Source organism: Rhamphochromis sp. 'chilingali', assembly GCF_963969265.1.
Source record: "Rhamphochromis sp. 'chilingali' genome assembly, chromosome: 8".
Taxonomy (NCBI): domain Eukaryota; kingdom Metazoa; phylum Chordata; class Actinopteri; order Cichliformes; family Cichlidae; genus Rhamphochromis; species Rhamphochromis sp. 'chilingali'.
Genome location: NC_137935.1, coordinates 23583995 through 23600572, shown reverse-complemented (window position 1 = coordinate 23600572; position 16578 = coordinate 23583995). Strand labels below are relative to the sequence as shown.

Here is a 16578-nt window from a genome sequence, read left to right as displayed (position 1 = left end):
GAGTTAAGGCCCAGTGATATCAGAGGTGCTGTGTCAAGGTGATTCCATGTGAAAAAACACCCGCGTGAGCACTCTGGCCTCCAACTGGTAACGGTCTGCGAGAGGTGCTTCATATCTGACACCGTCTCTTTAATCAACTTCAGTGCCTTTAGGCAAAACAGAGGTCCAAGCAGACAAATTGAGGCTACTGGTTACATTGGAAAGCTGGATGGAGATGTATTTTGGTACCTCGGAGAGAAAAAGAAATGGCTCAGGTGGTCTAAGGGCGCAGGTCTTCTTTCAGAGAATACAGACCTCATGCATGGCTTCTCTTAACCTTGAGATGTTTCCTGGGGCAAACAGGTTTGAGTTAACATTTCCTGTCAGTATTCAGTTGTGAGAAAACTCAGTGTTGGTATCTCTGTAGGCCTACGTGCTGTGTGTGCTAATCTGAGCCAGAGGAAAATTTTCAGTCTTTGTCTTTTTATTTTTTTTTCTTCACCCCCTCTTCCTTTTGACATCAGGGGATTTTGATTAACAAAATCTCTTGCCATGTTTGTACAATATGTTTGGATTCAACCACTGTTTGCGGTTTCAAAGGCTTATTAAATTTTATTGCCTTGATTGAGATGTAGGTGTACATTTCCCAGCTACTTCAGTTTTATTATTAGTTATATTTTGATCGCTCTTTGTAGGTATAAGTGATTCATGATGGTGCAATTATGTTTAAACGAGAGAGGGAATAATGTCAGGATGGAAATTATTTAAACCAAGTCAGTTGTGTGTTGAATTTCGACTTGAAAATCAAAACTCCGAAAAAATACACAACTCTGTGTGGACATGAACAACCCCTGATATTTTAAGAAGTGAACACACTCTATGCGTGTGGCATTTATTAGACACTTTGCAGCTGTTTACCAAGGCTACAATGGTACTGAAAAAATGTATTTTGTTTGGATCCTAACACTCCTAATTATTTCTACCCGCCAACAATGGAGGAAAGTGTGAGCGAGTTTTATCGATTGAGTGGTTAACACCCAATCGATAAAACTTCAGCAATCACAAGGTATTCCTAAGATTGGTTTGTTATTTTTGTTCCTTCCTTATGGAGCCAGGACAGTACTACATTGTTCTTAATCGAGTGAGGAGCTGGTTTTTGAAGCTACTTTGGGCACACTGCGTTTATCAGATAACTGAAGCTTAACGCGGCTTTGCAGGATACCCTTTCTTCTTTTTTTCACTGGGTTAAACCCTCTTACATTTAGCCCTTTTGGCCTCCCTAATCACTCATTACACAAGCTCAGGATGAAAGCCAGGCACAAACAAGTAACGAAACAAACTAACAAAAATCTGCTCGTGTGTGGTCCAAAAAACAAATTGTCATCCCCTTTGCTTGGTTCAGAAAATGACTTTGGTGATCTGGACAATTTTAATCGATCTGGATGCTGAAGTAATCACCGCCTTAGACCACACTCAAAGCCTGTCTATTTCGATCCCCATGAAGCCATTGCCTGTTTATTTAATCTGTTAAGCTATCTGCTTTTGACATAATGCTTGCAGTTTTATTATTCAAGTGTTTTTTTTTTATTCTTTAGTAGCACTGATCACCTGTTTTAATAAGATTCTCTGCAGGAAAACTACAACTTTGCATCTGCATAGATTTTCTTTAAACTAACACAAAACAAAGCACTACTGATGTTTAACTCAAAACGGAAATCAATGAACTAAAGTGGGATAAAGCATTCTTGCATGTTGTTCTTGTTTGAGAGAGCTTAACAAATGGAGAAAAAATGTAATTACACTGAAGTGAGTGCTGATGAGATTTTGAAAGTGGAACTTCACCGCTGTAATTTTTGGTCCAAAAAGAAACAAGGATGAAATGTGTAAAATAGTGGATTTGTCTTTGTTAAACATAGGTTTGACTATAGAACAGTGTCTGAATGTGTTTGATTCCTATCAGCACAGTGTATAGGACAATGTTTGCATTATTATTATTATTATTATTATTATTATTATTATTATAAATGGGTAAGAGTAAGAGATGACCAGGTTAAACCAGCATATTCAGCCACAATTCATACATATCAGAATGACTGTGAATGAATATGAATATCTGCTTCTAAGCTATAATTTTACAGCAACTATTAAGCAGAATATTCAAGGGATGATATTACAGCTTTTGGACATCTTAGAGAAAATGGATTGTGACAAAGGCGTCTGGATGGAGTTAATTTTATTGCTTGACTGATTATAGCGTGATTTTGGCTGTTATCATCAACTCTGTCTGACTCATGTCATAGCTGGGGCCCAACACAATTGTCAGCAGCCCGAGATTGTCTGCTAATATTAGTTATTTCTCAATCTATCATCTGCAAAGGCCCATGAATTAAAATAAAAAAGTGCAGAAGAAATGGGAGAAACACCCTTCAGACATGTTAGGAGTGTTGATGTTGCATAGTTTGTCCATCAGAGGGCACTCTGCAACATGTGTTTAGAGTGCGGCAAACAACAATCAGCTAATCCGAGCTGTGGAGTAGAGCAAATAAAATAAATGGCTAATGGTGTCAGAGAAATATCGGAATATTGGATTTTTGTCTCCAAAATCCTTTATCAGCCGGGCTCTAGTCAGAGCTGTGTAGTCTGCTTATGCAAGCTAACATCACAGGCTAACTAGGCTTGCCATGTAACCCTTTTAATGTCCATCAACACAGACACTGCTTTTCAGTGATAATTTCTGAGAATATGCAGACAATATAAAGAAAGTATTCAACCAAATGTTTAAATTAAAATCTGAATGTGAAAACATATCTAGATTAAAGCCAGTTAAATATAAGTGGGGATGGCTTATGTTTATAGTCACCCACGTCCCATTAACATCAAGGAGCCTATATGCTTTGATCGGAATCATAAGAGTTTATAAAGCCATGAAAACATGATCCTAGATGATCCGATGATTCCCAGTGAAATATATAAAAAAATAAAAATTGTATCTTCTTTATGACCAGATTCATCTTGGCTGGACAATATTTCCTGTGACAACCACAGAATCACCTTGGTAACATCATCCTTGAGAGCCACAGAAAAACCCACAACTTGTTCACGAAGCAAATATATCCGGAATACAACGCTGTGACCCTGAGAGACACACAAACACACCGTCATCAAAGGCTCACAAACAGAAAGACACACCAGGACGCCTGATGCAGACAAGGTGTCTTAGTAGTTACAAACAATGTGAGACATCCCAAGACTGTGATGGAACTTCTCTCAGCAGGATATGTATTCTAATGTAGCTCTTTCTGCCTTGATTCCTCACTGTCTCTTTTGCATACAGTAATGTTTGCCTACCTTGCTGCATTTTACCCGCCGTCTAAAAGTTCATCTCCACTCTGTGTTTGCTGTGCTGGCCTCTGACCGCTACTAATTATAAGAGCAGCAGCAGGCAGATCTGGCAGTGGCCTTTTAAACCCACCTACAGTACTATATGCTAAGCAGTTATAGGTTAAAGGAAAGGTCTACTCAAAAAGAATATTGCAGCCACACAAAGTGACTATTCCTCTGCTCTTTTGGCAGTAATTCTAAAAGAGGTCACACCAGAAAAAAATTCACTTCCTCTCCTGTGCACAACCATCAACCGGAGATGGTTGATGGTTGTGCACAATATGAAGATTTTTAGCACAGCATGGTGCTGAAATATGAGCCACACAAGCAGGAATCCATATCCATTATCATGGCATGCATGCTTTTCATTTGCAGTGTGGCGTGGCTGAAACCATATTGATTTCCCAGTTTTGAATGTAGTGCAGAAGCCTGTTTATTTTTGCTATACTCAAATTTAGCATCATCGAGGCCTCACTCGAACATTGCCAATCACCATGAGTCATGTGGTGATTAGCATCACTGTTGCTGCTGCACCGTACAACCACTGAACCGTGGAATCAGCCAGTTTAGCGTCTTTTGAAGGAGATGTGTACTACATCATTTTTCTAAAGTACAAAGAGCACGTGATTCCTTTAGCTGAAGCTTGGGCTTCTTACATAACTCGTAGATTTAAGCTGTGCCTTCTAGACTTAACATAAAAACACTTCTTTGAAAGTGAATGAAGAGCTTGCTACAGGATTACAGTTTAAACAGTATTATACTTTACAGTTGCTATATATGAGTTCACTGTTTTAAATGACTGAGCAAAAAAACAAAAAAAAAAAACAAGAATCATTTGTGATGATGCTTAAGCTACTTAACACTTTCACATATTTAACTTTTAATGATTAAGCCTCGTTTAATGTAGGAGATCCTGCCTTTCTAAAGTGTACTGTACAGGCCACATAAACATATATGTTAAGCCTTTAACGATAATGCACCTCCAAACACAAACACACAGATGATCTTTTGTGGCAAAAGGAAATGTCAGTCTCATGGGGAAAGTCTGGACGCAAATGAAAAAGCCTCTCTCTTTGAACTGTTCATCTGTGTAGGAATTGTAACAACCCTGCCACTCTGCTGCCTTCCTGCCTAAAGGCTTATCATCAGACACTACAACAAATTAATTTTTATGCACTTGGACACTGATGAAATTTTGTGTTTTCCCTCTAAGCCTTTGGAGGCACGTAGACACTGGCACACCCGTCCCCTTTGTCCTCTGCAAAAAAAAGTTAATAATGCCATACTCTACTGTACTTTATCTTCCACTCCCTATTTTCGGTGACTGATGAATCTCCCCCTCGTGTCCTCTAGTGTGCAGACAAGACTTTGAGTGACACAATCGTAAAGCAGTCAAGTGAACACGCCCCCTGTGAATGCCCTTCTAGGAGTTTGGTCGTATTTCCCTGCAGTCGTGCTTATCGGAGAGCGTGAAAAGACTTAAAATCCACCATGCTCGATCTGTGTTTCAAACGCTGTCCGTGCTGATAGAAATTAAGATGCAACATGGAAAAATACAACTCATGTTGGAATATTGGTGTGTAAGGTCAAGCCCCAGGGAGTGGGACAAACAAGTATTTAGCTTCTTTTGAACCTTACAAAGTATCTCACGCGTGACCACAATTATATGAAATAGTTTGTCTCTGGACTCAATGTTTCTAATTCACCGCCTTAAACACGCTCAGCATTTAGCTCCTGGAAAGGCACTCACAGGTGCCCGGCCCAGCCGTTTTTATCCTCCCCTAGTTGTCTTGTTGAAACATAAAGCTTTAATTGGTCAACCTCAGTAGTTGGAATATCTATCACTGGCCAATGAGCCAAAACTGCAGCAGCTACAGAAAATAGTTCCCATGCTGATGGTTGTTCACACTTGTAAACTGCTGTTAGGCTTTGTCACCATCTAAAGTAGAAGATTCTCTGCCATCTGCTAATTCTAGGTGGCCTGTTACAATGCCATTTTCTTGTCTGTTTTTGAAAAAAGGTTTCCTTAACAGTGGTTGTTTAGCAGTAAGTATCTAGCTTGTCAGATCTCATCGTGAGTGTTTGAATTGACCACAATAACCCTTATTGCAGTGCTGGGTATAAAGCAGCTCCGTGCAGTGGAAGAGGACACAGCTCTCTTCTCAGCTGAAACCGGAGCTTGGTTTCTTTCACCGATCCTTTGAATATGAGCGTGTCAATAGAGTCATTGCACATGGCTGCATATGCCCCTCTGGCATGATTCCACCTCGGCTGAATCGATTCAGGCTCTGTTTATCTCATTAGCTTGTAGCGCGTAATCAATCACACAAGGGCATTCGTTTCGGGCCTCCAACCCACTGCATATTATAACTCGACTCCTTCCATCAGTGTGAACATTGTTCTGTTCAGTTGCGCCTACCAATAATGCTAAACTGAGCAGCTTGTAGCCACGCACAGCCTATTGGCATTCATTCAAATTACAGAATTTGTGTCTATGGAAGTAAAAAACAAAGGACATGCATACACACAGACTCACTTTAACTGATAAGGTGCTCGCTGCGGGTGCATTTGTGTTGCTGCAATGATGAGCTTTCATGTTGCCTAGTGTTGTTTTCATTCAATAACAAAGACACTGAGCTAAAATTAAATTTGCTATGCTTAATGAGAGCACATTATACCACAGTTTACTGCTAATTTAACATATATGAATAGTAGAAACAGACATTCCCATATAGATTTGTGTACATAAATCGTATCAGGAGAACAGATGCGAGATTACTGGACACCACATAGCTGAGGCGGGTTCCAGCTGGGCTCCGCCTGAGGCCGGGCATCAAGTTCCACGTTTGAAAATGTTCACACAGCCACTTTGATCAGCGCGCAGCATTTTGGACACACCGCACGTTCACACGGGTGCGTCATCAGGCAGCACAAACAATTATTACGCTGTCAGAGATACCTAGATGGCATTTAATGCAACTACCACTTTATCTACACAGTAACAATTTACAGAAAGCTTGTCTAGCATTCTTTTGCTCCATTCCCCCTGTACTTTTGCAAAGATGAGGTAGACATGAATAAGATATTTCTCAGAGTCTCTCACGGGAACAAAAAGGACTACAGTGCTGATTCATTCTCATTGAGATCCTCTCAAACTGCGCTGGAATCTAAAGAGGAAACAGTATAATAGGTCCCTCAGTGCACTGCTCTATTGATCTGTTAAGAACACAACTGGATAAGTCATTCAGAAATCACCTGCCTTACAGGGAGACGGCTAAACTTGACGTAGATGACAGTGTGTTCCACCCTGCAATGCATTACTCTCAGGTCAGGTCAGTGACAAAGATGCATTAGGATGTGTTTATTTTTCAATAGACCCTCATTTTCTACTGAAAATTGTAACAATCCATATATGACATTAATTCCAGCTACCCTTTCAGTCCACTTTTTTCACATTGTCTGTGATTATAATGTCTCAAAGCCCAGCTGCTTTTAGTGATCATCCAAAAGCAGCATGAAAATGCGTTATAAGTGGTTCCCATAGTTATATTACAGATTGTGCCTTTTAAATGCTGACCTTACAGTAAAATGAACATCAAGGCCATGCTATGAAGTGCCATGAATGCCCATGCTGAAATAAAGTGCAAATTGTGCACCATGACTGCACAAGTCATTGCTCAGTTTCTGCTCTAGTAATTTCTGGATATGTTTTAAGTGATAATGATAATATTCATGGCCATCATATCTGCAGTCAGATGGTACGGACAAGCTCCGTAGCTGTAGCCTAAGGGGCACCACGCAGCAGCCCTCAGGACTGCAAATAAAAACTACAACTTAGTTAGCATTAAGTACAGAGAAATTAGACTCGGCATCTGTCGACGTTCTCCATGTTCTGAAATATAGACTTTGAAAGCCTGCTGTCGTTGAAGTCCACGCGTTTCATAATGTGCCAGTCTTCTTTGGCAGAGAGACTTAACACTTATGAAATGATTATGGAAATGATTACAAGCATGAACAGTTTAAGCTCTTTATTTTGTATCTGTATTTCACAGTTTGTTCACGGTAATTAACTCTTATAGCTGAGAAGCTTAGCAAATTAACGCCGGTCAGACTTGCTGCTCCCTGCTCTTATTAAGCTCAAAAATTGAAGCCCAGAGCAGAGAAGGTGATAAATGAAAAGACGCTCCAACGGGTCAGCTCGTCCTTTTCAAATTTTGACTTTAACTTGATCGTAACAATTAGTCGCAAAAAGCACGTCACCTCAAAGCGGGCCTCTCATCCACAGATGCCAAAAGCAACAACAGAGACGATATTTCATACGCAAAGTAAACTTACTAAAGTGGTTCAAACCCACATTTTAATAGTATATCAGCGGCAGCGGGGACACTTTGCATTGATTGCCAGTGGGATGTAATTGGCACCCACTGCACATGAAATGCCACGCAGTCACGTCAACTAGAACAATAACAACAGGCTAGTTGAGGCCTGTCATGTCTCACTCCTCGTTATGCATAAGGCAGTGTTTTTTTGGAACATGAAATCCTTCTTCCTCTCACTCATGTCACCCCGACTTCTTAAAGTGGGCATATTTTCAATTAGTTCCTCTAAAGGTCCATCATAACAAACCTAATTTAACAGTGAAATCAAAAACGATGAATTTAATCACTTTTGGTCCATCTTGCTTGATATTGCTGGTCTTCATATGTAAATTTCTCACACACGGAAGAAACATTCATTAATATTTAATCTAGAGCAATTCCCGGTTGTAAAGGAGTGTTTATCCGTCTCACTAAGTCAAAACAGTCACAACTGCTGCATACATTAGCTCGAGTAACTCTGAATAGGAAAACCAGACAGGCCTCACTGTGCCAATCCTATTTCATACTGTGTGACGAGGATGATTGCGCCATGGCAGAAAATGAGTTCAGCACATCCAGCACTGGTGGATAAAATGAAAAAAAAAAAAGATAAAAAATACAAAAAACACAAGAATGTCATGGTTTTAAATAGTGTTTTCATGGGATAGATTAGTAAATCCGATTGGTCTCAGATCTAGAAAATCATTTAGAAAATCATTTAGAAAATTGACGCACTAATAGCCTGGCATTTCTTCTTATTTCACACTAAGCTGGTTTTTGCAAAGGTCCACAACTGCAGCTTACACTGTGAACTGTGACAGAGAGACAGAATCTCATGCACGCCCTCAAAGGGTCAGTCAGTTTATTATGAACTGCAGTAGTGAGGCTGGCATTGTTCTCACCTTGTAAGTCTGTCTGTGTGTGTGTCATTGCAAAATGTGGTCCTGGAGACCAGCTCCATGTACTGTGGCAGGAACTGTAGCTCTGCTTTGGCAGGTGTTAATATGGCCGCCTTCTGTGAACAGAATCTGCAGGGGTGTAGTTTAAGGAAAGTATTTGCCAATCACAACAGCGTGACTCAAAGATTTATTTTATTTTATTTTTTACTTAGTGAATATTAAGTGTTTATATTTTCAAGCCCAATTCCAAAAACGTTGGTATGGAAGTGACAATAGATTGAGATTTGCAAATCTCATAAAGCCTATATTTCACTTAAAATGAAACTCATAAAACATATTAAATGTTTAAGCTGAGAGAATTTATTTTGTTGAGAAAACGATAAGGCCATTTTTAAGTTTGATGTCTCAAAAAGGTTGCGACAGGGACCAAAAAATGTCTGTAAAAATAGGTGGTGTAGCTTATTAGTTTAACTGGCAACATGTCAAGTCAGTTGAATTCACTTTTATTTACATAGCACCAAATAGTCACATAGCAACAATAGTCACTCGAAGGTGCATTATGTTGTAAGGTAAAGAGCCCACAGTGATGGTAAGAAAGCCTCAGCAATCAGACGACCAAATATGGGCAAGTACCTGGCAACAGTGGGAAGGAAAAACACCCTTCTAACAGGAAGAAACCTTTAGTAGAACCAGGCTCAGAGACAGGCAACCATCTGCTGCGACTGGTCTCAGGTGAGTCAATAACATGATAGAGAAACACAGTCTCTGTCTGTCAAACATCCAGTTTCTTAATAACATTATGAATGGAGCTCAGCACAAATGAGATGCAGCCTACTGATGAATTCTCACGTCTAGCACCATCGTTAATTCTAACAATGATTTCTCAAAACACATCAAGGACCTGCTTACCAAAGAGCAATTTATTTATTTTTTGTCGAGTGCATAGCATCTCAATATTTACACAATGCACCACGAAAGAGGAAAAGTGCAAGATGCTAGTCTTGGCTCCTGTATAGCTGGTAACAAAGGTGAGATATCAGGAGTTATTCTGGATGAAGCTGAACACCTTCAAAGATCACAGATCTGGCCACAGATGGGAACACAGACTGAGTATAGAATCCACCTACAACAAAAACAAGAATAACCAAAGTTGCTGATTTGTTGAAAACAAACTGTTTTTGCATTACAAAGTAAAGATCAGTGGAAAACTCAGAGAATCAGAGAAAAACCTCCATCAAAATGTCAGTTTACCTGCAAGGCGTGTTTAACAATGTAACATGTAAGAGGTCAAAATACATCCTAATCAGCTTAGAAAGATGCCTTTTCTTTTTTGGTGTAAGCCCGCTTTGAGGTGAGCAGTTAATCAGGGTTAAGCAGAAAGCAAATTAGTCTATGCCATGTCTCAGCTGTCAGCTTTACTCATATTATTACCCATCCATTATGTCAATTAGTAGTCAATTAGAAGTTTTATGCTGAATAGACGTCGTTCTATAAATACCAATATTGATTATATGAAGCACATTCTTTATTCATACTGCTTCTGAGAAATAGCACAATCTCTTTTTCATGGGTAGACCACTTTTTTTCATTGCATTGCATTTGTTGGCTGCAGCTGGCTGAGGTTCATAAGGTTCATAAATGTGTCCATTTAAATGTGTCCATTTATGAACCACTGCAATAATCTCTCAGCATGTTCAAAAGGTGATCCTTTCCCCCTGGAGAGGTGGACGGATGCTTATTGCAGTTAAAGCTGAGGGATTTACGTCAAAGCCTCTAGAATTTTCTCGAGAGGGTAATTGAGAGAGTCGCATAGAGTATGCGACTGCACATACGATATGCCTCCGGTAGCATCTCTGCTCCTAATCTACAGCATGCCCGATGAATGTGAACACAACTGATACCACACTGCCAGCTGTCTCTAATAGCTTCTCTCCCTTCTTTTTTTTTCTAAAACAGCAGAACTTCCCCCAGGGACTATGGTTAGCCACAAATACACATAATGAGATTATACAAGAACAAAATAATTAAGAAAAAGGGTAAACTTATTTGAATCGTGCAGCATTACTGATTAAACTGGTAAACAGCATTACAAGCCAAAGCAGCAAATCCCCGTTGCTCATTTGATTAATGATCAGACCAACTTGTTCAGCGTATGCGAAATAAACACGTTAGCTGAAGCTGGTAAAATGTCACATTTCTTTCTTTCTTTTTTTTTTCGTTGAAAAATTTGAATTCATTTCCCCGCGGCAATACGGCAAGAAGAGAAACATACTTGTGTAGTTTATTGAACTGACACATTGATTTTCTTTTGTTGGTTTAAAATGAAAAAGAAGAAGAAGAAAAAAAACAGATTTATTTTCATTTGACATTGATTTAGTGAACGAGGCATCTAGTGGCGGGATGCATTTATAACGCAAGAACATGGCAGCAGCAACAAAAAGAACAACCAAAGCTGAGGGTCTCCTCCCTTGGCCTGAGGAATAGTGATGTATTTGACAGGATGCAATGGTTTCCACCTGACAAATTATGGTATCTAATATATTTTTTCCCCTTTTTTTTGTTCATAACTGCAATTTAAAAGTAAGAAGTAAGAAGCTATGAAGCAATAACCTTTCAGGAGATTTAAACACTTGTTAAAAAATGCTAAAACTTGCTCAGAAAAACAAAAAACAAGAAGAACTTAATCTAGTCCCCCTCCAGGCACTCTTTTCCTTTGACTTTAATGCACTTGATTATGAGCGTCATCGCTCGCTACTTTCAAGATCCCAACCTCTTCTTATAATCTTTGCTTTTCAAACCCAATTTTCCCATTGAAGTGAGTGTTGGTATCCTACACAGTGATTATATTTGGCATCGTCCCTGAAATAGCTGTAACAAGTCAGGATGAATTCAACAGCTACAGCCATTTGGAGGAGTGGAGCATCTAATTATTTGGTGTTGCTGGTCACTCCAAGCTACTCTGGTGTACCGCGGGCAAACAACTGCTGTCCCTGGAGGGAGAAAAGCTGCTGGAGAGAAGGCAGAGAGCCTCTGCCAACGTGAGTCTGTAGAGCACCGTTTATTCTAATTCCTCTGCAGGACATTAATGAGCCAGGATAGTGGCTGTCTTAATGGGCAGCCAGACAGATTTTAAGTGCCCCGTGGAGTGTAATCCGCTGAGGTACAACAACACTGCTGCAAGGCCCAGCAGATTGTTTTTAGTTGTCATTTTGCTTTTACTTCGCTTCTATGCTTGTTCATTACAAAGGGCATATTTTTTAGCCCGCCCTCCCCACCTACTGCCTTGGGCCATATTCAGACCGTGCCATCATTTGTTTTCATACAATTAAAAGTTCAGCTTTTGACACTGTTGCCCAGACTGAGCTTTTACATACAGTGCTAAGAAACAAATATTTATATAACAAAGAACCTTGAATCAAGTCTAAATCTCATCTGTCTTCCATTCATCCTTACCCAGCTTTCGCACCATGAACACTTAGAGACAGGGGTGGAAGATAAAGATGGGTTTAAAAAAAAAAAAAAATCAACACACTCTCTGTTCCTGGTGCAAAATAATGTTTTAATAAAGTGGATAATTGGTGTTGATGCAGGGGGGCACAAAATGAATGAAAGGAATTAACAGGTGTTTTTCATAAAAAATAGGCAGAAAGTCAGTTTCTTCTTCACCATTCATAAGTAATAAACATCGCTTTCTGGTGTAATACTAGTACTTTGAGGCAGTTTCATTTTTCAATGTAAATGTGAAATACAGGCACACATTTTGGTGTTGTATTTGCTCACGACAGTGTGTGATATTTGCAAGCAGAGGTGACAAAGCCTTCTGGCAAACAGTCTGATTTTTTTCATCTATTTTATTTTCATGATCATTGAGATTTATGGGGAACAGTATACTACTCTGTACAGACACATACTGGCTGCTTTAGACTTTGTTAAGCCATATACACTGTCCTTTGTGATAAAGACAATGTACTGTCACGTACTGCTTTACCCCTCTGTTGCCCAAGGCTGGGCAGCTCCATGACTGAATCTTCAGAGGAGCTTGGTTACCTTCAAAGAGAAACCTACAACACACTCCCAACAGACATCAAACATAAATGAAAGTTGTCCAGCTCCAAAACCTTTATCTGCAAGCTCTCAGTGTAGGTAGACTTGCTTGGCATCCACCCACGTGGTGCTCTCTGTTTCTGAACCTCCGCGGTTTCGTCTCAATAGCTCTCAAAACATTTGTTCAAAGTCTAATCCCTCCGTCTTGTCAGGTTTCATACATATTATTACGCCGCGCAATGAGGTGTGAAATGCTGCTGAGCTGCTGCTGATGAACATGTGTATTCCACATGGACATTCAACACCTGCACCTCTTTAAGATTGTGGATAGTGGCGCTATAGTGTATTATATGTTAATTATAGTGACTTTTATTCTGAAGTCCTCACTGTTTAAAAAAAAATCTGCTGCCGCTTTACATTAAAGCAGTGCTGTTAAAAATGTGATAATATGCTGCTGTAATCATTTGCTAATGTCTGCATGGAAATGTTTGTACGCACCATTTACGCACAGATTTGTGCATACGCACTGTTAGTAAATGAGGGCCATTGTGTGGAGACGGCTAAGTTTGGTGATATGGATTTCAAAACCTTTGTTTCTGAGCTCCTGACATTTATTTCTGAACATTTCAAGGTTTATTATCCAGTGAAAAGGTTTACTAATAAAGAAATTTGAGTGTTTACATTACCAATTAGCACTCTACATAGAAGGTTTTACAACCTTCTGGAAGACGGTGAGAAAAAGAGGCTTTCAGGCCATTCTATTACTGCTATAAAGGAAACTGGATAGTCAGGGAAAATATTGAAATTTTGGCTTTATAGCGTCGCAGAACAAAAATAATTTTGATTTATATGTAATTGTGGTAAAAGGTTTTTATAAAAAAATAGGAAATAAATCCAGAGGAGTAGATTTGTACAACCTATCTGACTCTGTTCTGCTCTGTCCTGTAAACCATGAGCTATGGTGGCAGGTGGAAGGTGGCGGTGTTTGTGTTTATTTCTGGCCTCTGAGCGCTTTGTGTATTGTGTGGCCAAAGAGGGGGCAACCTTGAACACAGACCGAAATGACAAGCCGTCCGCTTCCATAAATGAGATACGGATGCTATTTGCTGACATTGCCAGACTGAGCTGAGACTTCATATATACACAGTCAGGGAGATGTGCGCTACACGAGCATCCCGACACCCGTGTGAGAAACAGCTGGGAGCAAATATGCACAGGTTCACTGCATGTGAGCATTAGCCCACCGTACTGTACAAAATGGAAAGAGAGGCACCAGGTGTTGCTGCAGTCATGTATGCAGACAGTGACACAGATTAAGTGGAGAAACAGAGCTATACACTTGCCTATATTTCCGTGTTGTAACTGTATGTCTAAGCATGGCTAATAGAAACACTGTCCTTTGAGCGACCACAGCTTTGGGTTCATTTCTCATTTAATGTTGCAAATGCACATAAATACACCACTTAGCTGAAAAAAAGACTATAAAAATTACTCCACCAAATCAGACAGGGAGCAAAGTGTAACAACTTATTTTGGACTGTTTATTTCTTCGAATCTGTCACTTTTTTGTTTTTTGTTTTTAATATGAGCCTGAGAGAAAGCATATTTGCCCAATATGAATGAATTCATGATGGGTGTGAGGATGCCGTGAATGTACCAGTCAGAACTTCCAGGGACAGACAACTTGATGTGTCTTGACACATGACTAAGGACTCAGGACTACAGCCCAGACCTCCAGACCTGTAACCACATGGCGCAAGATTTTCCACTTCTGTTAGTAGGCTAAGAACTCCCAGCTAACCTGCAGCAAACACATGTAAGTAAGCACTGAACCCTGCAATATTGATATTACCAATACACACTCCAAATTTGCACTCTCTTTCCCTCTTCCCCATGATGGAGCACTATTTTCTGCACCTTTCAAATTATGTACACACACAAACATCTAATAATCACAATCATCACCCAAACCCACAATATATAATGACAGCATACATACAGTACAGTTATTCTCTGCATGCACATGTTTGTCGAGCACCTGTGCTGGCCGAGAGAGCAAGTGTTACATCTTTTCTCAAAGAGCTGGGAGTTTCCTGGCTGGGTGTCACAAAAAAGAACATACAGCCCAGTTAACTCAAGCTTCCCTTTTCTCAAGCCAATGCTCTTTTTTTGTTCAGTGGTGTGGACAAGTTGTTATTTTCTGTCTAGAAGGGAGTGTATAGCTCCCCAGGGTAACAAGTGAAAGTGCTTGGACTTTGCTTTTTTGAAAACAGCATCTTGTTCCATTACCAACTCTTCTTTTATACTCTTCATGGGGGATGTATATTGTTCACTAGACCTTTTAATATCTATATCTATCTATATCTATCTATATCTATCTATCTATCTATATATATATATATATATATACACAGTAAATTTATGTTTCCATTTGCCAGCTGACTCTAAATTCCAGTCAGACCGTGTGTGGCGGCACTTCTGGTTGAGAGAAAATCTCTCCTTGCCCTTCTGCTCTTTCAGCACTCAAATGCTCATCATGAGGATTATCAGCAATTCCTTTCATCAGGGCGACCGAGACTCTTCTCCTGAGAGAGAAAGCCTGCTCACACTGCCTCTCTGCGGCATGCAACACGAATAGATTCTCCCTCTCACTTCCAGCGTGCCGCTGTTCACGGCGACCCAGGGACAAAGATGGCAATCTCCCTACTGCTGTTCCAGACCTGATCGGCATGGAAATGGGTTTATCTCTGTCAAGCTTCTACGTGCATGCTTTCAAGTGCCTCTCAGATGTATATCTGACCATGACAGCCAATCGGGCGCACAGAAAACAGAAAGATAATCTTATTTTTATTTTTATTTTTTTACCTCATTGAAAGACTTCAGAGCAACCCTGCTATTCCAGTGCATACGGCATAAGGACTCCCAATCAATCTAGAAATCCTGTTTATTGTCCCTCTTTCGCTCTTCCTTGTCCCTTGTCAGAAGAGAAGCGGCATTCAAAAAGCATCCCTTTCTTATATTCTGCAGTGCCAGCTGAAACTCGCCGTCATGCCTTGGATGATGGAGATAGAAAAAAAAAAGAAAGAAAGGAAAAAAAAGATGGGAATATAAAGCAAAGAGTCGACTCAAGCTCCCGGGATTTATTTTCCTCCCCCTTTCCCCCCTTCTCCTCTTCTTGCATTCACACCAAAACAGGGAGCACGGGGGGGAGACGTCAGAGTGACAGCGATGTATTTCTTTTTGCTCTGTGGCTCTTCACCTCTTCTTTCTCCTGCTCTCCCTCCCGCCCTCGTTCTCACTACCTCGCTTTTTATCCCTCTGCGTTCCTCTCTGTCCACGGCTCGTCGCTTCACACAGGAGCGGGCTGCTCTGTCGTGATGGGTGAGGAGACTCTGCCCGTTCAGGGACATCTGTGAATGTGCTTATGTTGGGAGACTAAAGTAGCCTCTTAGCTGAGGCTGAGACCACCCTCCCCCCTCCTCCCTTCCAGAGACGGGCTTTCTAATGGCATGTACCATTAAAGCTCGGAGCAGGGTGGGCTGCAGCAATGAAAGGAGCACGAGAGGGGGGTGAGGAAAGAAGGAAATGAGGAGCTGCTCAGAAGCAGGAGGGAAAGGGCAATAGTGAAACAGGAGGGAAAAAGATGCTGAGCAAAATAAAAAGAGTGGGAAAAAGTACACTGATAAGTCTTGTTTGCCACTTTACTTACCCTGAGTAAGAGGCAGACCGCACAACCTCCACTCCTCAGTGCCACTCTTCTTTACAGATCCCTTATCTCTGACAAGACAACAGCTTGGTCACGAGGAGCATCGCTGTATGCAAGAGCATATGTTGGTTTTGGCGATGGTGAATTCACTCACAGACAAAGGATTGCCTCACGCACGACTGGCTGCACGGCGGCACACACGCAGAAACTT

At 40.5% G+C, this 16578-nt stretch overlaps 1 protein-coding gene across 3 annotated transcripts in view; it reads right to left on the bottom strand.

Annotated features, from left to right (window-relative positions):
- Positions 1–16067, bottom strand: part of b3gat1a (beta-1,3-glucuronyltransferase 1 (glucuronosyltransferase P) a) — a 93261-nt gene extending 77194 nt beyond the window's left edge. For 2 of the 3 annotated variants that reach the window (XM_080888887.1, XM_080888889.1), the window contains exon 1: positions 15527–16067. The gene's annotated coding sequence lies outside the window, so the exon portion shown is untranslated. The remainder of the gene's footprint in view (positions 1–15526) is intronic. The other variant, XM_080888888.1, reaches the window with a different exon arrangement.
- Between the last annotated feature and the right edge of the window lie 511 nt (positions 16068–16578).